Below are 25,678 nucleotides of genomic sequence, written 5' to 3' on the forward strand. Positions count from 1 at the left end.
ACTCTGAATTGAATCCATTAGGACCTGATTAGGACTTTCCATGATGGCGGCAATAACATATATGTGCATTTTGGTGAATTTGGGTATTTATTCGTTTCCGTATGTATAAACTTACTGTTCTCCGTTTCAGTTGAATAGTAGTCCTTTTACTAGGTCTATGGTTGGCAATGTCGTTGTCTACCATCAACATAGAGAGAGTGGTCCTTTTATTATGTTTACGGCAATATTTGCCGGGTTTAAATAGACTTCCGCATCACGTGACATCGGACGCGATCCGTGTAGACTGGAGGGAGAAGGAACGTTAGAAGTGGGTCCTGTGTATAAACTTCGAGGTAAGGAGACGTACGATTCGGCAAAAGTGTAAATATACCTACCGTTACACCAAGGCTAAAGAGAATTGATACTTAGATTTGGTTTTTTTATTGGTTCTATTGACAGAGTTGAGAGCGAGGCGACCTCAAGCAGTGCTAAAACAGTGTATATGCACAAACATATGCAGAATACTTGAACCGTATAACGAGTGGTTTTGGAAGGGTCGAATAATTATACACAAGGTATGTACCACATATCCTTTTCAATAATAGGCAGGTTCTATTATCTAATTTCCCCTAATGGGTGTAACCTACGGTGTCAATTACTTTGGGTTTTCTCGTTTTAAATAACGATACAATCGATGCACTTTGAGATTATACTGACTTTAAGATAAAGGGTAACGGATGTGGGAGTCAGTGACTTGGAAATAGATACATTGATTATAGGTGGAGTGATTTTCCATTGAGATAATTTTTGGTTTTGATTGCTTTTAGCCCGCCAAAATAATTTATAGAAAAAAGAAAGAAAGAAAAGACGATTATTTGTTCCGACCATACCCTAATTGGACAATAGGTAATATGCAGTTTTCAATATAAGGTATTTTAAGTTTATTCAACATATCACATATTAATACACCTAATTGCTTTACATTCACTGTCGGTGATATATTAGATTGGGTTGTAAGGTTGTTATACACTCTGGGTGTTTTATTTGAAGTTCTACGTTTTGTTGTATGAGCCGCCACTTCAGTTTTGAACTGTTGTAATATAACTGTAATATAGTGTCTTTTAATATTATTCCTGTGTTTCTGTGTATATAATCTAAATAGAGATAAGATGGATATTAATAGGGACAATTAATTTGTTCTTACAGGTTGTAAATTATTGGTTCGGATGCCCTAGTCCTGATGAGGCCAAAAGAGTTATTTGGCTGAAACGCGTCGACATTTATTTTGAAGACACTCACTGGATTATGATTTATGTTTTGACTTATTTGTGAAAGAGCACTCAAAATAATTAGGAGATTGTAAACGACAAAATCTCGTAGTGCGTCTTTAGTAGTGATCTTCTATATATAGGAATGCTGTTTCAAAAAAAGCCCATAAGCATCCTGGTACATTAAAAAGGGCGTTTGATGATATGTATATGTTCAGTGATTGTGCTATATGTAAGTATTGTAAATATTGTATTTGTTTGTATATATATGTCTAAAAACAAAAGAATTTCAAAAAAAGTGTGGTAGAAAATAAATATCCTCACACTTATAAAAAGTAATTGATACATTTTTGGTTTTCATTGGAATCGCCGTTGACTTGGTCACAAAATTTAATAATACAGGTTTTGTTGGAGAAATAAATATTACTCCAGGGGAGAGATAATTCATCTATCTCTTCGCCTAAACTTATGTGAGAGTATCAGTCCCGAGGCATTATCTTTTTCTATATATCATTTACATTCCCAGATGCCGGAGGGTTATTTGGGTTCCCCCCTTTGTTGAAGAGCATTCACAGTGAAGTCACTAAGATGCTGGAGCTAGGAGTGATTGAACCTTCCAGCAGCCCCTGGTCCAGTCCGGTGGTACTAGTACCAAAAGCTGCACCACCGGGTGCCCAACCGAAACTGAGGTTCTGTGTGGACTACCGGGGACTGAATTCAGTAACCAAGACTGATGCTCATCCGATCCCGAGGGCGGATGAACTGATTGACCGGCTGGGAGCTGCCCAATATTTGAGTACCTTTGACCTTACATCCGGGTACTGGCAGATCTCTCTGACTGATGGAGCTAAGGAAAGGTCAGCCTTCTCCACGCCCAAGGGCCACTACCAGTTCTGCGTGATGCCCTTTGGGCTCAAGAACGCCCCTGCCACGTTTCAGCGTCTGGTGAACCAGGTCCTCGCCGGAATGGAGAGTTTCTCTGCTGCTTATCTGGACGACATTGCCGTCTTCAGTAACAGCTGGGAGGATCACTTGCGTCACCTGCAAACTGTTCTCCAGGCCCTGAAACAAGCTGGGTTAACGATCAAGGCCAGTAAATGCCAGATCGGGCAGGGGTCGGTAGTGTACCTTGGACACTTGGTGGGTAGGGGAGCGGTGCAGCCCCTCCAGGCGAAAATCGAGGCTATCATGGCCTGGGAACCCCCCAAGACTCAGACTGAGGTCCGAGCTTTTCTGGGCCTCACCGGATATTACCGCCGCTTCGTGAAGGGGTACGGGACCATTGTGGCCCCCCTCACGGAGCTTACGTCCAAGAAGCAACCTCGACGGGTAGTCTGGACGGAGGCTTGTCAGCAGGCCTTTGTGAAACTGAAGCAAGCCATGTGCGAGGCCCCGGTCTTAAGGGCCCCAGACTTTTCCAAGGAGTTCATTGTCCAGACGGATGCATCGGAACATGGCATTGGGGCAGTGTTATTGCAACTCAATGAAGAGGGTCTGGATCAACCCGTGGTCTTCCTATCCCGGAGACTACTTCCCAGGGAACAGAAGTGGAGTGCAATAGAGCGTGAAGCCTTTGCCGTGGTATGGGCTCTGAAGAAGTTGCGGCCATACCTGTTTGGCTCGCACTTCCTAGTTCAGACCGACCACAGACCCCTTCGGTGGCTGATGCAGATGAAGGGGGAGAATCCCAAGTTGCTAAGGTGGTCTATTTCCCTACAGGGAATGGACTTTCAGGTGGAACATCGGCCTGGAGTGGACCACGCCAATGCAGACGGTCTCTCAAGGTATTTCCGCCTTAGTGATGAGAACTCCCAAGGGGTTGGGTAGCTCTCCCCACTTTCAGCTTGGGGGGGACGCGTGTTAGACCTGTCAGCCCTTTGGGTGGTCCCTCCTCATCATTATTTATTTTGTCCCACTTTTGCCTCAAACCCTGTTGTAGGAGAGTAGGGTCTGCTTTCTATGTTCACCCCCACTTTTTGCTTTTGCTTTACTGGTTTTCGACTTAGATGCGGCTGTGGGCCTGCTAATCAGACCCACAGCCCTGCTGTTCTCTCTCTAAATTAATACTATGTACTTTAGGTGCATAACCCATTTGGATAGGATCACCTTATTGGCCCCTGTACAGTGTACCCTAGGTACCCAGGGCATAGGTGTACCCTAGGCCTACCAGGGGCTGCAGCATGTATTATGCCACCCCTGGCCTGGCCTTCCATTTTGACACAACTGGCTGATCACTCAGCTGGGGCAAGGTCGTGTAATCACCCCTTGCTTAGGTGTAGTATTCCTATACCTAACTTACATATAGACACATGTGTACCTATCAGTCACTCCTATGGCGGGCCTTAACAATCCTGGAGGCAGAGTGCTTGGTAACATGTGAGATGGTGCTCTAGCATGAGCTGAGCCTGTCTGCAGCTTTCGGAACCAAGTCCTTAAAGCTGTTCTATGATATAGCCTACCTTATACTCTTAAAGTGCCTTATAATCTTAGACGGTTATGGTAACTATGGTTTGGCTTTATCGAAACATGTTGTGTAAGGTGTCTAACACTGTGGAATAATACCCCCATGCCATTTCTGGACATGAGGATATTATTCCCCCCTTCTAGAGGGAATGACCTGTTAAAAACCTTCTTCACTGTTAGCCTCTGACCGAAGCCTCAGCATCACAAAATGGATGCTGCTGCCACGACACAAGTCTGACCTCCTGCAGCTGGGAGTGATCCCAGCCAGGGAGGCCTGGACAATAGGTTTCCTGCTTGGGGAGGTGCTAGCACCTCCCCAGACAGCCTTTAGTGTATTGGGGCAGGGTGGGCTGAAAGGAATGAGACATGCCTGGGGCACACAAGGTGTTCCTTGCATAGTCCAGTTCAAACCGGCGCTGGGGCACTCCAGCCCCAGCTCTGGCGCGAAACTGGACAAAGGGAAGTGGGTGTAACCACCCCCTCCCAGGTCCCACCCATAAGGCATGACCTAGCAGGTATCCCAGCCCCCAAGATTAGTATAAGAGTGGGAGTTGGGCCTCAAGACTTTAGATTATCCTGAACCTGCAAACTTGAACAGAAACTCTGGACCTTCGACATTCGACGAAAGAAGAAGACTGAAGAATCTCCCTTGTGGCCAAGGAGTGGCTACCCTGTGCAAACAGGCACCATCAAGAGACTACCCTTTGCTTTGCCCACGTTCTACGAGGAACCGACAGCAGAGCCCGACCAGAGCCTTGACTTCCAGACTTCTCCGACCCTGATCCACATCCACAGCAGAGCTGAGATCCGTGGAGGCGACGAGCGACGTGGGACCGGCTACCTGGGAAAAGTGGCTAGTAACTTCAAGCGCAGCTTCTGAGGCACCCTCGAAGTTGTGCACGGGGATTGAGAAGCCCCAACCCCAAGCACCATCTGCACCGAAGATCAGCCCCCCACACTCCACGAGTCCTGCGTGGGGCCCTTCTGCATTTTCCTGCTTGCCGCGTCTGCCCGGTTGCTTGCCCGCTGGCTAGTGGCCTTTGTGACGACGCACCCTGAAATCTTCTGCGCTGGTTTGGCTCCTCCAGACTGGCTCCTGCTTTTCTGCAAAGAAGAAGCACCCCAGACCTTCCTGGTCTGCACCAGAAGCAAGTCCTCCGTTCTTCGTGGGTTCCGCTTGCCAAGGCTTGGTGAGTCCTAGTCCAACTTCGACGCTGCCGACAGCAAGAGCCTTCGTGGGACAGCTCGCCCCCTGGTCCTGGTCGTCCGACGCTTCCTGGTCCTCCTGGCTGCAGCGACAAGCTTCACCTTCACCTGCAATCTTCACGACATCGCCTGGTTCCTTCCTGGTTCCACGTGGTCACTGGCTAGTGACATTGACTCTGTCCCTTCTGCTTGCAGGTCTCCTCTCTTCTTGATCCCAGCCATGGGATCCACCAGACACTCTTCACTGACTGCCTGTCAGCATCTTTCTTCAGGCATCCATAGGAGTCGACGACGAAAACCGACGCAACTTCACCCCTATGCACCCGCAGCCTGTGGGCTAGGTAACTTGGGTACTCCGGTGCTCATCAGGATAGTGACTATCCTAGAGTCTAGTTTTCCAGTCTCGACTTCCTAGCTACTCCGGAAGTGTCCTAAATCTATTGTTTTCTAAACTGTACTATTGCTAGTGACTTTTACGCATTACGCGTGAGTGTTTCCACTCTGCACACGAATCCCGTGGGCCTCCCACATCCTAACTAAAGCTAGTGTAGTGTAGCCCCAGCGATTCCCTAGGCCTAGGCCTATTCTATTTCCGTGACAGTGGTCCTTATACCACTTACTTAGTATATGGTTTGCGTGGCCCCTAGGGCCTAACTGTATTACTTACCTGTGTGACTTAATGTATGCTTAAATAAGACTGTGTTGTACTTACCTCTAATCTCATAAAGAGTGCTGAGGGTTTGACTAGAATAAGGAATATGCTACTTACCAGTATGCATCTGTTCTTGGCATGTAGAGCTGCAGAGTTGTACACTTAGCATAGATCGCCATCTGGTGTTGGGCCCGGATGTTTGCAGTTTGTTTTTCTTCTTGGACAGTCTTTGGAAGTCACGAGTTTGGTGACTCCTCCTTCGGTCCGTACTGCGCATGGGCTTCGGCTCCATCCTCAGATTGTTTTTCGCCAACAGGGAAATGATGGAGCTTGGTAATCACAGTGAGAAACCCATGTGTGTAGTATCTAAATAAGATGTACTAGAACGGATACAGGTAGCCGGGGAGGCGGGTGGGCGTGTACAACTCTGCAGCTCTACATGCCAAGAACAGATGCATACTGGTAAGTAGCATATTCCGTTCGAGGCATATGAGCTGCAGATTGTACACTTAGCATAGATTATATAGCAGTACCCAACCTTAGCGGCGACCACCGGTATCCGTTGCAGCTGTTTGAAAAAGTGTCTTTAGTACAGCCTGGCCCACCCTAGCTTGCTGCTTGGAATGCACATCTACACAGTAGTGTTTTGTGAAGGTGTGCGGTGTAGACCATGTGGCTGCTTTGCAGATGTCATCTAAGGGTATATTCCCTAGAAAAGCCATAGAAGCCCCTAACTTTCTTGTAGAGTGGGCTTTAGGAGGAACAGATAGTGTTCTCTTTGCCTTTTGATAGCAAATTTGTATGCATTTTACAATCCACCTAGCTATCCCTGATTTCGAAATGGGGTTGCCTTTATGTGGTGGAGAGAAGGAAACGAACAATTGTTTAGTCTTCCTGAAGGGTTGCGTTCTTTGTATGTAGTATAGCAACGCCCTTTTCACATCAAGTGTGTGTAAGGCCCTTTCCGCAACAGATTGGGGTTGCGAAAAGAAGACAGGTAATTCCACTGATTGATTGAGATGGAAGGGGGAAATGACTTTGGGCAGAAACTTCGGATTTGTGCGAAGTATGACCTTGCTGTGATGCATTTGTATGTAGGGTTCCTGTATGGTGAACGCTTGTATTTCACCAACCCTTCTAAGGGAAGTGATAGCTACAAGGAAAGCTGTTTTCCAGGTGAGAAACTGTAGCTCACATTTGTGCATTGGTTCGAAGGGCGGACCCATTAGTCGTGTGAGAACTAAATTTAGATTCCATACAGGGGAAGGTGGTGCCCTGGGAGGAATTACTCGTTTAAGGCCTTCCATGAAGGCTTTAATAGCGGGCACTCTGAAGAGTGATAAATGCTGTCTGTTTTGTAGATAAGCAGCGATCGCTGCTAGGTGTAGGCGTATGGATGAATATGCCAGGTTACACCTGTGAAGATGGAGCAGATAGCATATGATGTGCTGTATGGATGCATCTAGAGGGTTGATTGTATTATTACGGCAGTAAATTACAAATCTTTTCCACTTTGCGGCATAGCATGCTCTAGTGGTAGGACGTCTGGCTTCCATGATGATGTTCATGCAATCAGGGGGAAGGTTAAGGTATCCGAATTCTAAGATCTCAGGAGCCAGATCGCCAGGTTGAGCTGAGCTGGGTCCGGGTGCCTGATTTCTCCATGGTTCTGGGTTAGGAGGCATGGGGATAGGTGCAGTTTTTGATGTGGCACCACTGATAGTTGTAGTAGCGTGGTGTACCACGGCTGCCTGGCCCACGTGGGAGCTACCAGAATGAGTGTGAGGGAGTGCTGTTGTAGCTTCCTGACCACTAATGGAATTAGTGGGAGAGGTGGAAAGGCGTATGCAAATCTGCCTGACCAGTTCATCCATATCGCATTGCCCTTGGACAATGGGTGTGGGTATCTGGCGGCGAAGCTTGGGCATTTTTTGTTTTCGTGGGTGGCGAAGAGGTCTATCTGAGGATGCCCCCACTGTTGGAAGAATGGGTGAAGAACTTGTGGATGCAGTTCCCATTCGTGTAGTTGTTGCGTTTGTCTGCTGAGCAGATCTGCCATGGTGTTTTGTACGCCTGGAACGTGCTGTGCCAGGAAAAAGATGTTTTGGGGAATTGCCCATCTCCATATGCTCTGGGCTAAGCGGGAGAGCTGGGGAGAGTGTGTCCCCCCCTGTTTTTGTATATAATACATCGCAGTCATGTTGTCTGTGCGAATGAGGACTGCTTTGCCCGAAATCTGTTTTTGGAAAGATTTTAGGGCTAGAAAGATCGCCAAGAGCTCCAGATGGTTGATGTGGAGCGATTTTTGCTGTGGCGTCCATAGACCTTGCATGGTGAGGTGTAGGAGGTGCGCTCCCCAGCCGGAGAGCGATGCGTCCGCTGTTAGAATCACCTGAGGAACCGGGTCCAGGAACGGCCGCCCTTTGGAAAGGTTTGTGGTGTTCCACCACTGCAGAGAGTGATGTGTGCGGCCGTCCACCAACACCAGATCCGTCAGCTGACCCTGGGCCTGGTTCCACTGTTGTGCTAGGCACTCTTGAAGTGGACGCATGTGGAGTCTTGCATGGGGCACTATGAAGATGCAAGACGCCATCATTCCTATGAGCTTCATAAACACTCTTGCTGGAAGAGAGTGTTGAGGAAGGAATGTTTTGCGTAAGGCTTGAATGCTTGTGATTCTCGCTGAGTTTGGATAGGCAATACCCTTGGAGGTGTCTATAGTGGCCCCGAGATATTGCTTTGTGTGAGATGGTATGAGGTGGGACTTTTGGTAGTTCACCGTGAAGCCTAGCTGGTGGAGCAGTTGGATGGTGCTGTTTGTATGTTGCACACATTGGTCGTAGGACGCGGCTTTTATCAGCCAGTCGTCTAGGTAAGGGAAGACGTGAATATGTTGACGTCTGAGGTGTGCTGCTACTACTGCTAGGCATTTGGTAAACACCCGTGGTGCGGTGGTGACCCCGAAGGGGAGAACCGTGAATTGGTAATGTTGCCCGTCCACCACGAACCTGAGGTATTTCCTGTGAGAGGGGTGTATTGGAATGTGAAAGTATGCGTTTTTCAGATCCAAGGTTGTGAGAAAGTCTCCCTGGCAGAGGAGTGGGAGGACTTGTTGTAGGGTGACCATGTGAAAATGGTCTGAATGTATGTAGGCATTTAGAGGCCGGAGGTCGAGAATGGGTCTGAGGGTCCCGTCTTTCTTTGGTATTAAGAAATATAGGGAGTAGACCCCTAGATTTTGTTGATTGACGGGGACCTGCTCTATAGCGTGTTTTTGGAGGAGTGAGAGTACCTCTTGTTTGAGCAGTGTGGAATGTTCTTGAGTAATTGGACGGTGCCTTGGCGGGATATTGGGTGGGGTAGATGTTAGTTCGAGACAGTACCCTGACCGAATGATTTGGGTCACCCATTTGTCCGATGTTATGGACTCCCATGTGTGGATAAAGTCTTGTAGTCTGCCCCCGACCGGAGTGGGATGGTCTGGGGGGAGCGGAGGGGAGTCATTGTGCGGGTGGGGTGGCAGAACGGGTGTTGTTGGTTTTGCCCCTGCCCTTATTGTTGTTACCTCTGTAACCACCCCTTTGATTGCCCTTTGAAAAGGTATTTTGAGGAGGGGACTTGTAGGAGGTAGAGGCGTTATCGGTGGAGGAGCCTCTGCCTGTGCCACGAAAGGACGAGCGTCGAAAGGAACGTTTAGAGGCTTGTGTTTGGAGTGCCCCCATAGACTTTGCTGTGTCTGTGTCCTTTTTCATCTTTTCCAGCGCTTCGTCTACCTTTGGCCCAAAGAGAGTTTGCTGGTCAAAGGGGTGATTGAGTATGGACGCCTGGACTTCAGGCTTGAACCCTGAGATCCTGAGCCAGGCATGGCGACGAAGCAGGACACTTGTATTTATGGCTCTAGAAGCAGTGTCGGCTGCATCGAGGGCACACTTAATGGAGGTGTTTGTAATTAGTTTACCCTCCTGTATCAGGTCATGAGCCTTGCGCTTGTGTTTTTCTGGAAGGTGCTGCATAAGAGCCTCTAGTTCGTCATAGTGTGCTCTGTCATATCGCGCAAGCAGTGCTTGTGTGTTTGCAATGCGCCATATGTTTGCAGCTTGGGAGGCGGTGCGTTTACCAGACGCGTCCAGAAGTTTAGATTCCTTGTCTGGCGGTGGGGCTTCTCCTGAGGATTGGGAGGTAGCCCGCTTTCTAGCTGTGGAGACAACTAGGGAATCTAGGGGAGCAGGGCCCTTAATGTATGCAGGGTCTGTGGGTGCCGCTTTGTACTTCTTCTCTATTCTAGGGTTAAGTACTCTGGCCCTGACAGGGTCTTTGAACACCTCTGTAGCGTGCTTGGTGACACCCTTAAGCATGGGTAAAATAGAAGTGGATTTGTCTTGTATGTCAAATGTGTCCAGTAGGAAGTCTTCTTCCACTGGTTCACTGTGCATGTCCACCCCATGGTAGTGTGCTGCTCTCTGCACTAAATGATGAAACCCTAAGGAGTCCTCTGGAGGAGACGGCCTGGATGGGTATAGGTCGTCCTGAGGAATATCGGGTACATCAGGGTTATTGTAATCCTCCCACGGGTCTGGGGTCCCTGGTGGAGTGGGATCCATTGGGACGTCCGCCGGGTAATTGTCCGGGTCCCCATCATCCGGATCTGGGGATGGGGCCGGATCGTAGTGAGGTGGAGGTGGCGGAGATCTGGGAGGGGGAGGGGGTGGAGGTGGTGGAGGAGGTAGGGGAGGCGGTAGTGGGGAGGGCACTCTGAGGGGAGAAGTAGCAGAGTCCTTCCTTTTGGGTGGTGGAGGAGGAGCCGGAGTATCAAGGCGTCTTTTCTTGATAATTAAAGTCAATAGTCCAGTCTTTGGATCTTTGGACAGAGTCTTTTGTAGAGGGTCTGGTGTAAACAGAGCCAGTGGCGTCGAATCGTCCGTCGGCACCGGTGATTTCGGAGCCGAGGGCTTCGATGGTTTGTGTGCGCCATGCTTTTTTGGGGCCTCCTGTTTTTTCGGCTTCGAAGGAGTTTTCGGCGTCGGAGCGTCGGTGCCGACAGATTTATGTTTGTGTTTGGTCGGCACCGAGAGTCCAGGCTTCGGCACCGGTGGCTTCGGAGTCGAGCTGGATATTGCTTTCTTCGGTGCCGGATGCTGTTTTTCGGCACCGGGCGTCGGCTGGCTCGATCCCGAGCTGCCGTGAGACTTTGGGTGCTTCGACACCGAGCCCGAAGGTGGGGTGATCGAAGCTTTGGTCTTGGTTTTGCCCAGGCCGGCAGGCGAGGGAGTAACCTGAGTCTCTTTGGTTTTGGGCGCGGGGGTGGGAGGGGGCACAGTACTCCCGGCCCGCTGCGCCGGTGTGATGTCCTCCACGTCGGAGTCGTCGGCTTCGGAAGCGCTGACGACGTCTTCTTCCTGCTCGGTGTGTGTTTGCCCCGAAGCTTCGGCGCCGTCTCCGAAGATGTCCGGTGGAGCTGCAGACGATGAGTGCGCCATGGTGCGTCGAGCTTTTCGATCCCGGATGGTTTTCTTCGATCGAAAAGACTTGCAGGCGGGGCAGTCTCTGGCCTCGTGTTCTGGAGAGAGGCAAAGATTACACACCTGATGGAGGTCGGTGTGGGGAAATTTAGACCCACATTTTGGGCACTTTTTGAACGGAGTCCTTTCCATCGGCCGGGACCGGAGTCGAGGAGGGCCCGAAGGCCGGTGCCGATGTACGGGATGGAGAAAAGTGCCGCTTCGAGAGATGAAGATGATGAAGAAACTCGAAGATACGAGGATTTTCCGTCGAGGCTGGAACCGTAGAAGTTCGAAGCCGGAGCACGAAGTATCACATCCGAGCCCGATGGCGGAAAAAAACAATCTGAGGATGGAGCCGAAGCCCATGCGCAGTACGGACCGAAGGAGGAGTCACCAAACTCGTGACTTCCAAAGACTGTCCAAGAAGAAAAACAAACTGCAAACATCCGGGCCCAACACCAGATGGCGATCTATGCTAAGTGTACAATCTGCAGCTCATATGCCTCGAACATACACTTTATTTTATATATATATCTGTTGTGGTGTCCTTTCATTTGGTATTCAAGGGATTATATATGGTATCACAGCTGGCTTCACTTGCCATTCAGAGTTTAGCCTAAGACTGCTCTTGTCCATGCTACGACTAGGATAGCTGGTCTATAAGGTTGACTTTACAACCAATCACCATAAGGGTATTTGGACTGATATAAGGTGTACACTAGAACTAGTGACATCATACATCAGGCCAACTTCTCACATTGGTGAGCAGCGGTCGGGATCTGAGCTTGCTGTTGTAATACCATTGTAATCTTGAGATACTAAATTGAAAGATCACACAGATATTGTCTAGGTACATATAACATAGATTATAATACTTAAGTCCTACTGGACTTAGTAGTTGTAGGTTGAAGGGAGTAACACACCCTGACTACAACTACCAGAGAGGTTTAGTAGAAACAACTAGTGTAGGTAGGTGCACACACCACACCCTCACTAGATCATGTCTCTGAGAGGAGATCAAGTAGATGCTCTCTCAGGAGGGTCAGGTCTGCAGAAGACCCCCTCTAGATATGATACCTTAACATTCCAGGAGATGAGACAATTGTGTACCTCCAGAGAAATAAAACAGGGTGCAAACCCTACCCTCCTTCAGTTAAGACAACTCCTAGAGGAGTATGATGCTCTTAGGGCCTCTCAGGCAGGTACCCTAGGTACAGAGGAAGGTCTACCCACCACAGAGGAGTCAGATGGGACTTCAGATGGAGAGGTAGACAGCCAGGGCCAAGTAGGAAGACTTAGCCAGGCTAACCTAAGTTTACATGGAAGTTTGCATGGGGCCCCCCCATACAGACCCCCAAGTGGGCTTAACCAGAGAAACAGGAGGGACAGATCCCCTTCAAGGGAATCCATCCACTCCCATGTCTCTAGCATCTCTAGTGTTTCCTCTCACAGGGGAATGACTTCCCCTGAGAGAAAGGAACATGAAGCCAGAATGAGGGAAGCTAATCTGAGGATTCAGAGGGAAGAACTTGCCCTTGCCAAGGAGAAGCTTGCTCTGGCTAGAGAGCAAAAGTTAAGTGGGTCAGAACCCACTGGTGGCAGCAATATCCCTAAGGATAGAGACAGGCACTATGATAATAGAAACCTGAGCAAGATTGTCCCTCCCTACAAGTGTGGGGATGACATCCACAAATGGATAACTGCTTTGGAGAGAGCTTGCAAAGTACAGCAGGTACCCCAAAGTCAGTGAGCAGCTATCTTGTGGCTCTCCTTCTCTGAGAAAGGTAGAGACAAGCTCCTCACAGTTAGTGATGAGGATGCAGATAATTACACTGTCCTGAAGAGTGCTCTGATTGATGGGTTTGGCCTAACCACTGAACAATACAGGTTGTTGTTCAGGGATACCCAGAAGACACAGACTCAGGACTGGACTGACTTTGTAGATTGTGCCACTAAGGCTCTGGAAGGCTGGCTAATGGGAAGTAAGGTTAAGGACTATACAGGATTGTATAATTTGATCATGAGAGAACAAATACTTAACAACTGTCAAAACCAGCTATTGCATCAACACCTGATTGATTCTGATCTGACTTCTCCCCAAGAATTGGGAAAGAAGGCAGATAGATGGGTCAGGACTAGAGTTAAGCAGAAAAACCAGAACCAGGGCGGTGATCAGAAAAAGGCAGACCAGAAGGGTAATGATCAGAAACAAAAAGACCAGAAGTCTTCACCAGGCCCCCAAAAGGCTCAGGGGGAGGGTGGTCCCAAAAAGGATAAAAAGAAAGATGGCCAAAAGAAACCATGGTGCAACTATTGTAAGTCCAACTCACATTGGTTTAGTGAGTGCACCAAAAAGGATAAGCCCCCAGCCACCATTGCCCCTAAGGCAACTGTACCCCCTAGTTCAGCTGTAAGTGGTGGTTCCCAGCAAAAGGGTGTAGTAGGGTTAACCCTGGGAACTGAGGAGCATTCTGGCCTAGTCAGAGTACCTACTCAGGCTGTTCTGATCTGTGATGGGGACTTAGCTTTGTCCTCTACTGTAGGCCCCAGTAACCTGGGCAAGTACAGACAGACTCCTTTTATCAACCAAAGAATGGCTCAGGCCTACAGGGACACTGGGGCTAGTGTCACAATGGTGACACCTGCTTTTGTGGACCCTGGACAGATCATACTAGGTGAGAATTACCTAGTGACCAACGCTAGCAATGCCACTACCTCCCATAGTGTGGCTATTGTTAACTTCTCCTGGGGAGGGGTAACTGGCCTCAAGAAAGTTGTTGTTAGTTCAGACCTTCCTGTAGAGTGTTTACTGGGCAATGATCTTGAAACTTCCGTTTGGTCTGAAGTGGAGTATAGGACCCATGCAGAAATGCTGGGGATAGATGCACATGTCCTTGCTGTGACCAGGTCACAGGCCAAAAAGTGCACCACTGAACAAGTGCTGGATCCTGAAACTATGGACCAGTCACAACCCAAGAGAAAGAGCAGTAGGGTTAAGGCTGTGCCTTCCCCCCTGCCTCAGGTGGTGGATCAGCCCTCCCAGGAGGATGATTCTGAGAGCCCTGAAGGAACTGTCCTAGAAGAACTTGAACCTGATCAGGTTGAGTTTCTTGGGACAGGGGGACCTTCAAGGGCAGATCTGAGGCAGGCTCAATTAGACTGCCCCTCTCTTGAACCCCTCAGACAGCTGGCTGCTGCTGAGGCTGCAGGGAATGCTCAAGGTACCCATAGAGTGTATTGGGATGAAGGGCTACTGTATTCAGAGGCTAGAGACCCCAAGCCTGGTGCATCCAGGAGGTTGGTCATACCACTGAAGTTCAGAGGCTTCCTTCTTACCTTGGCCCATGATATTCCCCTTGCCGGACATCTAGGCCAGAACAAGACTTGGGACAGGCTTGTCCCTCACTTTCACTGGCCCCATATGTCAGAAGATACTAAGGAGTTTTGTCGCTCCTGTGTCACCTGCCAAGCCAGTGGCAAATCAGGTGGCACCACAAAGGCCCCCCTCATACCACTACCTGTGGTGGGGGTCCCCTTTGAAAGAGTGGGCATAGATATTGTAGGACCAATGGACCCACAAACAGCATCTGGGCACAGATTCATACTGGTGATAGTGGACCATGCCACCAGGTACCCAGAAGCAATTCCCCTGAGGACCACAACAGCTCCTGTTGTGGCAAGGGCCCTGCTTGGAGTATTCTCCAGAGTGGGCTTTCCAAAGGAGGTCATTTCTGACAGAGGTGCCAACTTCATGTCAGGATACTTGACTGCAATGTGGAAGGAGTGTGGTGTTAACTACAAGTTCACCACACCCTATCACCCACAGTGCAATGGGCTTGTTGAGAGATTCAACAAGACCCTAAAGGGAATGATAAAAGGATTACCAGACAAGCTTAGGCGAAGATGGGACATCCTTTTACCCTGCCTTCTGTTTGCTTACAGAGAGGTCCCACAAAAGGGGGTTGGCTACAGCCCTTTTGAGCTTTTGTTTGGGCATCCTGTAAGAGGACCCCTGTGTTTGGTGAAGGAAGGATGGGAGAGACCTCTCAGACAACCCAAACTAGACATAGTGGATTATGTACTTGGTCTCCGCTCCAGGATGGCAGAGTATATGAAGAAGGCTTCTAAAAACCTTGAGGCAAGCCAAGAACTCCAAAAAGCTTGGCATGACCAAAAGGCTGTACTGACTGTTTACCAGCCAGGACAGAAAGTGTGGGTGTTGGAGCCAGTGGCCCCAGCAGCACTCCAAGACAAATGGTCTGGACCCCACACTATTGTTGAGAAAAAGGGAGAAGTCACCTACTTGGTGGACCTTGGGACTCCCAGAAGCCCCCACAGGGTGCTTCATGTCAACAGATTGAAGGCATATGTTGACAGGGCAGACATGGGGCTACTCATGGCTACAGATGAGGGGCAGGAGGAAGAGAGTGACCCTCTCCCAGACCTGTTGACTCAGAACCCTGATGATGGCTCAGTTGATGGTGTGGTCTTTTCTGACAGCCTCACTGTCCATCAGCAACAAGACTGCAGACAGGTTCTGCAATCCTACAGACATATGTTCTCTCTGACCCCAAGTCAGACAAACTGGTGCACCCATGAGGTGGACACTAGTGACAGTCTGCATGTGAAGAGTAAAATCTACAGGCAACCTGACCATGTCAGGGACTGCATAAAAGTTGAGGTACAAAAGATGTTGGAGCTGGGAGTCATTGAACCTTCAGAGAGCCCTTGGGCTAGTCCTGTAGTTCTTGTGCCAAAACCTCACACCCAAGATGGTAAGAGAGAGATGAGGTTTTGCGTGGATTACAGAGGTCTCAATGCTGTCACTAGGACAGATGTCCACCCAATACCTAGGGCAGATGAGCTCATTGACAGACTGGCAGCTGCTAAGTTTTTGAGCACATTTGACCTGACAGCAGGCTACTGGCAAATCAGACTAGCTGAGAGTGCAAAGGCCAAAACTGCTTTCTCGACCCCAGGAGGACATTATCAATTTGTGGTAATGCCCTTTGGTTTGAAGAATGCACCTGCCACTTTCCAAAGGTTGGTGAATCAAGTCCTTACTGGGTTGGATGATTATTGTGCAGCTTATCTTGATGATATTGCTGTCTTTAGCTCCACCTGGGAGGATCACCTGGTCCACCTGAGGAATGTTTTAGAGGCCCTGCAAAAGGCAGGCCTCACTATCAAGGCCACTAAGTGCCAGATAGGGCAGAGCAAGGTTGTATACCTGGGCCACCTAGTTGGTGGGGGTCAGGTTCAACCACTGGAGAGCAAGATCCAGACCATAAAGGACTGGGCTCCTCCAACTACCCAGACTCAGGTCAGAGCTTTCTTGGGCCTGACTGGGTACTACAGAAAGTTTGTTAAGAACTATGGGTCCATAGTGACACCACTTAATGACTTGACCTCCAAGAAGATGCCAAAGAAAGTTCAGTGGACAGTAAGCTGTCAAAAAGCATTTGATGACCTGAAGCAGGCCATGTGCAGTGCACCTATTCTGAAAAGTCCAGACTACTCCAAAGAGTTCATTGTCCAGACAGATGCTTCTGAGTTAGGTGTGGGAGCTGTTCTTTCACAACTGAATGTAGATGGTCAAGACCAGCCCATTGCTTTTATAAGTAGAAGGCTGACCCCTAGAGAGAAACGTTGGTCAGCTATTGAGAGGGAGGCCTTTGCTGTGGTTTGGGCCCTGAAGAAGCTGAGGCCATACTTGTTTGGCACTCACTTCAAGATTCAGACAGACCATAAGCCCCTCTTGTGGCTAAATCAGATGAAGGGTGAAAATCCCAAACTTCTTAGGTGGTCCATTTCCCTACAGGGGATGGACTTCACAGTGGAACATAGACCTGGGACTGACCATGCCAATGCAGATGGACTCTCCAGATATTTCCACTTAGAACATGAAGACTCAAGTGGTCAAGGTTAGTTTAATGTCCCTAAGTTTGGGGGGGGGGGGTTGTGTAGGAGAGTAGGGTCTGCTTTCTATGTTCACCCCCACTTTTTGCCTTGCTTTACTGGTTTTCGACTTAGATGCGGCTGTGGGCCTGCTAATCAGACCCACAGCCCTGCTGTTCTCTCTCTAAATTAATACTATGTACTTTAGGTGCATAACCCATTTGGATAGGATCACCTTATTGGCCCCTGTACAGTGTACCCTAGGTACCCAGGGCATAGGTGTACCCTAGGCCTACCAGGGGATGCAGCATGTATTATGCCACCCCTGGCCTGGCCTTCCATTCTGACACAACTGGCTGATCACTCAGCTGGGGCAAGGTCGTGTAATCACCCCTTGCTTAGGTGTAGTATTCCTATACTTAACTTACATATAGACACATGTGTACCTATCAGTCACTCCTATGGCAGGCCTTAACAATCCTGGAGGCAGAGTGCTTGGTAACATGTGAGATGGTGCTCTAGCATGAGCTGAGCCTGTCTGCAGCTTTCGGAACCAAGTCCTTATAGCTGTTCTATGATATAGCCTACCATATACTCTTAAAGTGCCTTATAATCTTAGACGGTTATGGTAACTATGGTTTGGCTTTATCGAAACATGTCGTGTAAGGTGTCTAACACTGTGGAATAATACCCCCATGCCATTTCTGGACATGAGGATATTATTCCCCCCTTCTAGAGGGAAAGACATGTTAAAATCATACTTCACTGTTAGCCTCTGACCAAAGCCTCAGCATCACAAAATGGATGCTGCTGCCACGACACAAGTCTGACCTCCTGCAGCTGGGAGTGATCCCAGCCAGGGAGGCCTGGACAATAGGTTTCCTGCTTGGGGAGGTGCTAGCACCTCCCCAGACAGCCTTTAGTGTATTGGGGCAGGGTGGGCTGAAAGGAATGAGACATGCCTGGGGCACACAAGGTGTTCCTTGCATAGTCCAGTTCAAACCGGCGCTGGGGCACTCCAGCCCCAGCTCTGGCGCGAAACTGGACAAAGGAAAGTGGGTGTAACCACCCCCTCCCAGGTCCCACCCATAAGGCGTGACCTAGCAGGTATCCCAGCCCCCCAGATTAGTATAAGAGTGGGAGTTGGGCCTCAAGACTTTAGATTATCCTGAACCTGCAAACTTGAACAGAAACTCTGGACCTTCGACATTCGACGAAAGAAGAAGACTGAAGAATCTCCCTTGTGGCCAAGGAGTGGCTACCCTGTGCAAACAGGCACCATCAAGAGACTACCCTTTGCTTTGCCCACGTTCTACGAGGAACCGACAGCAGAGCCCGACCAGAGCCTTGACTTCCAGACTTCTCCGACCCTGATCCACATCCACAGCAAAGCTGAGATCCGTGGAGGCGACGAGCAACGTGGGACCGGCTACCTGGGAAAAGTGGCTAGTAACTTCAAGCACAGCTTCTGAGGCACCCTCGAAGTTGTGCACCGGGGATTGAGAAGCCCCAACCCCAAGCATCATCTGCACCGAAGATCAGCCCCCCACACTCCACGAGTCCTGCGTGGGGCCCTTCTGCATTTTCCTGCTTGCCGCGTCTGCCCGGTTGCTTGCCCGCTGGCTAGTGGCCTTTGTGACGACGCACCTGAAATCTTCTGCGCTGGTTTGGCTCCTCCAGACTGGCTCCCGCTTCTCTGCAAAGAAGAAGCACCCCAGACCTTCCTGGTCTGCAACAGAAGCAAGTCCTCCGTTCTTCGTGGGTTCCGCTTGCCAAGGCTTGGTGAGTCCTAGTCCAACTTCGACGCCGCCGACAGCAAGAGCCTTCGTGGGACAGCTCGCCTCCTGGTCCTGGTCGTCCTCGACGCTTCCTGGTCCTCCTGGCTGCAGCGACAAGCTTCACCTTCACCTGCAATCTTCACGACATCGCCTGGTTCCTTCCTGGTTCCACGTGGTCACTGGCTAGTGACCTTGACTCTGTCCCTTCTGCTTGCAGGTCTCCTCTCTTCTTGATCCCAGCCTTGGGATCCACCGGACACTCTTCACTGACTGCCTGTCAGCATCTTTCTTCAGGCATCCATAGGAGTCGACGACGAAAACCGACGCAACTTCACCCCTATGCACCCGCAGCCTGTGGGCTAGGTAACTTGGGTACTCCGGTGCTCATCAGGATAGTGACTATCCTAGTGTCTAGTTTTCCAGTCTCGACTTCCTAGCTACTCCGGAAGTGTATCGTTTTCTAAACTGTACTATTGCTAATGACTTTTACGCATTACGCGTGAGTGTTTCCACTCTGCACACGAATCCCGTGGGCCTCCCACTTACTAACTAAAGCTAGTGTAGTGTAGCCCCAGCGATTCCCTAGGCCTAGGCCTATTCTATTTCCGTGACAGTGGTCCTTATACCACTTACTTAGTATATGGTTTGCGTGGCCCCTAGGGCCTAACTGTATTACTTACCTGTGTGACTTAATGTATGCTTAAATAAGACTGTGTTGTACTTACCTCTAATCTCATAAAGAGTGCTGAGGGTTTGACTAGAATAAATACACTTTATTTTATATATATATCTGTTGTGGTGTCCTTTCATTTGGTATTCAAGGGATTATATATGGTATCACAGCTGGCTTCACATGCCATTCAGAGTTTAGCCTAAGACTGCTCTTGTCCATGCTACCACTAGGATAGCTGGTCTATAAGGTTGACTTTACAACCAATCACCATAAGGGTATTTGGACTGATATAAGGTGTACACTAGAACTAGTGACATCATACATCAGGCCAACTTCTCACACCTGTTATAATTTTTCCTTTTTTGGGAACCACCAGACTTTTTAGAGTTGATGCAGGGTCAGGGAGCCATTTTCCCTACCCCTGGAACTTCTGTCTGAGGGCCTGAGACACAAAATGGTGGCCACCCATTGCCACCTGTGAAATCATCAGAACCCACTGGAGGTTTCCAGAACATTCTAGAACCCTGTGACAGAGGGAGGCAGTTTAGAATGTTGGGAGGCCATCTCAGAGTGGCAGTTGGCAACTGACTGGAGAAGAGAGAAGACAGAGTTGGAAGGAGGTCGGAGTAAGGCAGCAGGGGTGGAAACCAGTGCTTGGAGTGGGGTCCAGAAACCCACCCTTGATGCTAGTCCCTACTGACCAAGCCCAGCCTAGAGCCCTGTGTGGGACCAAGTCCAGAAAAGCCATCTTAAGGAACTGAACATTTGAAACAGGCCTTAAAGAAGAAGAACAGCAAGTTACTGACCTGTTCAGCAGTGTCCTCCTGGAGTCCTGACGTCGAGAAGCCTGGAGACCTGGGGCCTGAGGTGGAGAAGCGGCGCTGACAGAAAGCAGACGTCGTACCCGGAGCCGCCAGAGGTCCAGTGAGGGCGCCGACGGAGGTCGTAGAGAGTCACCGGAGGTCGAGAAAGGAGTAACCCGAGGTCGAGTGAGGGCGCCGACGGAGGTCGTGGAGAGGCGCCGGAGGTCGAGTCGGGAGTCACCTGAGGTCGAGGTGAGGCGTCGACGAGGGAGTGAAGTACGCCCACCGGAGTCGCCGGAAACGGAGGTGAAGCGCGCCGGAGGTCGGGAGTGGAGATCGCACTCCGGAGACACCAGGAAGTGGGGAGTCCGAGTCCCTGCGACGCCGGAAGGCGACATCGAGACGAGGCCGTCCAGCGACATCGAGCCGAGGCCGCCCAGCGACATCGAGTCGAGACCGCCCAGCGACATCGAGTCGAGACCGCCCAGCGACATCGAGTCGAGACCGCCCAGCGACATCGAGTCGAGACCGCCCAACGACATCGAACCGGAGCCGCCACACGGCGTCGACACGGTGCCGAGCGAAGCCGATCATCTTGAAAAGGGCAGTAAGTGGTAGAGGGGGCATCTGAGGCCCTGTGGAGCCCTAAAAGACCATTCTAGGGGCTAGAGGGGTGTTAGAACCAGCCTGGGAGTGCCAGGGGTGAACTAAGACTGGTGCAGTGACTTCTGTGAGGGGCTGTGTAGTTTGGAGGGCCAGATCTTTAGGTTACCCTTGTTCTGCCTCAGCTTAGGCCCCAGCCTTGACCAATCTAGGTGGGGCACCCCCATGCCATCCAAGTGTCTTTAAGTTGTGTATGGGCAAAGTAAGACCAAGTGACCTCAAGTAAATGATTTGAATTGTCACTGTCATTGACTGTTTTACCTTATTTATTGGAAGTGCTTTATTTATTGTCACCCACTAAGTTATTCCTGCACTATATTTATTGTCTGACTGTATTTATTTGCCATCTGTATTTATTGCACCCTATTTTTTCCTTGCTTATTTATGACCTGAACCTATTTATTGAAATTCCAATGTAGTATTAATTATTTGACCTGCTCCTTTAAGGAAAATCTTATTGTCTTGTATTTATGTAATGAAACCTGCAACTAAGAGAAAATAAGATAAAGACATATTTATTTTCAACTTGACTTGTATAATTTTTACGGTGTAGTGTCGTTTTTGGAACGTATGAACGCATGGTTATTGTGAGGGTGTGACGTACGCTTAACACGGTGCCTGACCTCCAACCGCTCGAGCCAAGCTACCATTGTGCTGGGAACCTGGTGACTGCTAACCCGGTTGCCCGGTTTCCAACAGCACCGAAGTACCCAAGTTACCTAGCCCACGGGCTGCGGGTGCATAGGTGTGAACTTGCGTCGGGTTTCGTCGTGGACTTCTATGGATGCCTGAAGGAAAGTTGCTGACAGGCGGTCAGTGAAGAGTGTCCGGTGGATCCCAAGGCTGGGATCAAGAAGAGAGGATACCTTCAAGCAGAAGGGACAGAGTCAAGGTCACTAGCCAGTGACCACGTGTAACCAGGAAGGAACCAGGCGATGTCGTGAAGATTGCAGGTGAAAGGTGAAGCTTGTCGCTGCAGCCACGGGTACCAGGAGACGTCGAGGTCGACCAGGACCAGGAGGCGAGCTGTCCCACGAAGGCTCTTGCTGTCGGCGGCATCGAAGTCGAACTAGGACTCACCAAGCCTTGGCAAGCGGAACCCACGAAGAACGGAGGACTTGCTTCTGGTGCAGACCAGGAAGGTCTGGGGTGCTTCTCTTTTGCAAAGAAGCGGGAGCCAGTCTGGAGGAGCCAAACCAGCGGTGAAGATTTCAAGGTGTGTCGTCACAAAGGCCGCTAGCCAACGGGCAAGCAACCGGACAGACGCGGCAAGCAGGAAAATGCAGAAGGGCCCCACGCAGGACTCGTGTAGTGTGGGGGGCTGATCTTCGGTGCAGATGGTGCTTGGGGTTGGGGCTTCTCAATCCCCGGTGCACAACTTCGAGGGTGCCTCAGAAGCTGCGCTGGAAGATACTAGCCACTTTTCCCAGGTAGCCGGTCCCACGTCTCTCGTCGCCTCCACGGATCTCAGCTCGGCTGTGGATGTGGATCAGGGTCGGAGAAGTCTGGAAGTCAAGGCTCTGGTCGGGCTCTGCAGTCGGTCCCTCGTAGAACTTCAGCAAAGCAAAGGGTAGTCTCTTGATGGTGCCTGTTTGCACAGGGTAGCCACTCCTTGGCCACAAGGGAGATTCTTCAGTCTTCTTCTTTCGTCGAATGTCGAAGGTCCAGAGTTTCTGTTCAAGTTGCAGGTTCAGGATAATCTAATCTCCTGGGGCCCAGCTACCACTCTTATACTAATCTTGGGGGCTGGGTTGCCTGCTAGGTCACGCCTTATGGGTGGGACCTGGGAGGGGGGTGGTTACACCCCCTTCCCTTTGTCCAGTTTCGCGCCAGGACTAGGGCTGGGGGGCCCCAGCACCGGTTTGAACTGGACTATGCATGGGACACCTTGTGTGCCCCAGGCACGTCTCATTCCTTTCAGCCCTCCCTGCCCCAATACACTAAAGTCTGTCTGGGGAGGTGCTAGCACCTCCCCAAGCAGGAAACCTATTGTCCAAGCCTCCCTTGCCGGGATCACTCCCAGCAGCAGGCGGTCAGACTTGTGTCTGTGGCAGCAGCATCCATTTTGTGATGCTGAGGCTTTGGTTAGAGTTAAACAGCAAAGTAGGATTTTAACATGTCTCTCCCTCTAGAAGGGGGGAATAATATCCTCATCACCAGAAATGGTATGGGGGTATTATTCCAAAGTGTTAGACACCTTACACGACATGTTTTGATAAAGCCAAACCATAGTTACCATAACCGTTTAAGATTATAAGGCACTTTAAGAGTATATGGTAGGCTATATCATAGAACAGCTATAAGGACATGGTTCCGAAAGCTGCAGACAGGCTCAGCTCATGCTAGAGCACCATCTCACATGTTACCAAGCACTCTGCCTCCAGGATTGTTAAGGCCTGCCATAGGAGTGGCTGATAGGTACACATGTGTCTATATTAAGGGTAGATATAGGTATACTATATCTAAGCAAGGGGTGATTACACGACCTTGCCCCAGCTGAGTGATCAGCCAGTTGTGTCTGATTGGAAGGCCAGACCATGGGTGGCATAATACATGCTGCAGCCCCTGGGAGGCCTAGGGTACACCTATGCCCTGGGTACCTAGGGTACACTGTACAGGGTCCAATAAGGTGATCCTTACCAATTGTGTATGTACCTAGGGTACATGGAGTCCATTTTAAAGAGAGAGCAGACAGCCTGTGACCCTGAATGGCAGGATCTCAGGCCAACTAAGTCGAAAAACCAGCTAGACACTAGGCAAAAAGTTGGGGGTAACCATAGTCAGATATCCACCTTCCTACACCAGCGAGTGCAGAAGGTTGAGGCAAAACGAAAGATGACTCTGGAGTCGAGCAGGAGTGGAACTCTTCAAGAACCAGTCGTCTAGATAGGGGTAGACGAATATCTTCCGCTTGCGGAGAAAAGCAGCCACCACCTCCATGCACTTTGACAAAGTTCGTGGTGCGGATTTGAGGCCGAATGGCAGAACCCTGTATTGATAATGCCGGCGAGAGATCTGAAATCTGAGAAACTTTCGATGTTTCGCTCAGACAGGAATGTGGAAGTATGCATCCTGTAAGTCGATGGCACACATCCAGTCCCCCTGGTGGAGATGTGGGAAGATCTGGTGCAGTGCCAGCATTCTGAATTTTTCTCTTTTGACGAATCCGTTGAGTAGGCGGAGATCGAGGATGGGTCTGTACTCTCTGACCGCTCCTCATTTTTGAACCAGAAAATACCGGGAGTACACTCCTAGATTTCTCTGCCTGGTTGGAACCTCCTCTATGGCGTTCTTGGAGAGGAGAGTGGCAACTTCGTCCTTTAAAAGTTGGTTTTGGGTAGGAGGGAGTGGCTGCTTCCGTGGGGGTACCTGCGGAGGGGGAGATTTGAACCTCAGCAAGTAGCCATGCTCTACAATATTCAGCACCCATCTGTCGTTTGTAATGGCTTTCCACTATGTCAGGTGAACGGTGATACTTCCTCCCACCGGAGTGGCGAACGAGAGCGGAGGAAGTAAGATTTCACTATTTCGCGGGCTGTTTGTTAGAGGACTGTTGTTGCTTCGCATTTCCTCTTCCTCTGCCCCGACCCCTTTGCTGAAACTGGGACCTCTGTTGATTCTGGGAGGACCATTGGGGTGTTTGAACGCGCAGGTGAAAGGCACGTTTGTCGCCCTGGCGAAAACGCTTTCGGAATTCTTTGCGTTTTTCCAGCCCCACAGCCTTCACGGTGTCCAACTCTGCCTTCATCTTGCTCATTTGGTCATCCGCATGAGCCCCAAATAATGATGATCCGTTAAAGGGCAGATTGAGAATTCTCTTTTGTGCGTCAGGCTTGAGGCCCGTTAGTCTCAGCCAGGCCGAACGCCGAGAGCAGACGCCATGTGAGTAGCCATGTGCGGCCAGATCCGAGGCATCAGCCGCTGCGCTGATGATTTGATTGGCCACCAGCCCGCCTTCTTGTAGGATCTCTGTGAAGTCCCGCCTGTCTTCTCTAGGCAGCTTCTCCGCGAATCTGGCGAGGGAATCCCACAGGGAACGATCATATCGCCCCAGCAGGGCTGAAGCGCTAGCCACCTTCATGTGCGAGGCAGAAGTGTTGCACATTTTCCTGCCGTAGGAATCCATCAGCTTGCTGTCCTTCTCAGGGGGGACATAAGACGACACTGAGGTCGAGTGGGACTTCATAGCTGCTGCCACGATCACGGAGTCCGCTGGCGGGTCAGCCCTCAAGAACAAAGGATCCTCGGCTGGAGCCTTATACTTCTTCGCTATTCTTGACGGAACCGAGCCCGCCGTAGCCGGAGTGAGGAACGTGGCCATAGCTGGGTCCAACAATCCTGGCACTAAAGGGAGCAGAGGTCTGGGAGCCGACCAATGATGCAAAGTGTCAAAGATCACTGAAGTGGGTGCCTGAGGGATGTGCAGCGCGATGTTCAATTTCTGCGCCCCTCTACCCAGGACGTCTGAGAAGGTAGCGATGTCGTCCACCGGGGACACTCGCGATGGAGGTGTAGAGGAAAAAGTAGGAGAGTAGTCCCGGACTGAGGACCTTGTGGATGAAGTCCCAGTGGGCGACCTGGTGCGTCGCCTCTTGTGAGAGCGTTCGCTATGGTGAGCCCTAGACCTTGATCTGCGCTTTGATGGAGATCTCGGACGTCTCTGCGTGGAACGGCGGTCCCTGGAACGAGACCGGCGGGGAGTAGGTGGCCTTGGGTCCCTTGGAGGAGACTTACTCCTGCGCGGTGGAGAATACGTGCGGGAGTAGTCCGATCCAGGACTTCGACATGTGCCAG

At 50.2% G+C, this 25,678-nt stretch overlaps 1 protein-coding gene and 1 long non-coding RNA gene across 2 annotated transcripts in view; one reads left to right on the plus strand and one right to left on the minus strand.

Moving 5' to 3' along the window:
• Positions 1 to 25,678, minus strand: part of TCF25 (TCF25 ribosome quality control complex subunit) — a 722,186-nt gene that overhangs the window by 316,045 nt on the left and 380,463 nt on the right. The window lies entirely within an intron of this gene.
• Positions 51 to 1,536, plus strand: LOC146776388 (uncharacterized). Its single transcript, XR_014971918.1, has 3 exons — positions 51 to 554; positions 807 to 885; positions 1,186 to 1,536. It is a non-coding gene; the product is annotated as an uncharacterized LOC146776388 (long non-coding RNA).

The sequence above is a fragment of the Triturus cristatus genome, chromosome 12 (genome assembly GCF_964204655.1).
Source record: "Triturus cristatus chromosome 12, aTriCri1.1, whole genome shotgun sequence".
NCBI classification, from domain to species: Eukaryota; Metazoa; Chordata; class Amphibia; order Caudata; family Salamandridae; genus Triturus; species Triturus cristatus.